Here is a 1,156-nt window from a genome sequence, read left to right as displayed (position 1 = left end):
TCCGCGGTGATCCTTTTCACACTACTATCCATAGTTTTCCAACACCGGGGCAAGACGTACGCGCCGCGTCGTGCGTTATTGGCCACGGGCGACCTCGTCGTGTTGCCGGCCGGCAAATCTGTCAGAACGAACGTGATATCGGGAGATTCGGAATACGAGTTACCTATCAGGGCAGCTAAAGATTCTTGATGGACGCGTGGAGATCGTTCGTCGCTTCGTTACCTCCGGGTTTGCACTGTCGGAGCGTTGAACCGGTCATGATAGACGACGACATGTTCGGAGGAACGTTGGTCACGGACGGCAGGACCGAGATCGATCTCACGAAACTTGAGGGGCTCGCCGCGACCACGGGAATGGCCGTACACGTCCACAAACCGAAATCCGCAAACAAGAAGATCTCCTTCAACGTGATATTCGACAAGTCCGGAGTGCCCAGCGACAAACTGCAAGACGAGGAAGAAGATCGCGTTCGCGACGACGTCCGAGAGTGCTCATTCGAAACTCCGTCCGTGCAAACCTTCAAGACAACGCTGGACGGATCGTGTTCGTTGAAAAACCTGCACCGCCGGCTCAGACGGACGCACGGCGACAACTTTCTCAAGACGATCATGGCTCCGTCGACGGATTCGGGCGGAAAGATACAGCTGTACGTCATCGTGAACAAGTTGTCGACGCCGACGTATGGTGAGTGTGCGGGGAGACTTGGGACTTTTTTTAAAACTCTTTTCAACGTCGCCTGTTCGATCGCGTTCTTCACAGGAATCTTATCGCACTTGTTCTTACGCGACGACGACGACGACCCTAATCCTAACTCATAAAAGCCGATCGATTACAAAAATTACATTTTATTTTGAAACTGCCGGTTAGACGAAAGACGAAAAATGCTCAAAGCTGAAAAGCCAACTTATCACACCGGCCGTCTAGAAGCGGCAGTTGCCGAACGTGACATGGAGATCGCACGCATGAGAGCCCAATTCGAGTCGATATCCGAAAGCAATCGAATCATCAGACAGGAACTCGCTATGACGAAAGCCGAGACGGAGCGACTGGCTACCACGTTGTCCGGATTGGATGAGCAAATAGAGGAGTTGATATGGGAAGGTTCGTTATCGATGTCCGGAAGAGGTTGAACAGTTATTATCGTTTGTTTTTTTAT

Source organism: Anneissia japonica, unplaced genomic scaffold, assembly GCF_011630105.1.
Source record: "Anneissia japonica isolate Jap-2015-1 unplaced genomic scaffold, ASM1163010v1 scaffold857_len152722_cov132, whole genome shotgun sequence".
In the NCBI taxonomy this organism is placed as follows: Eukaryota; Metazoa; Echinodermata; class Crinoidea; order Comatulida; family Comatulidae; genus Anneissia; species Anneissia japonica.
The sequence above is the reverse complement of the archived record's forward strand: the minus strand, read 5'-3'. Positions refer to the sequence as shown.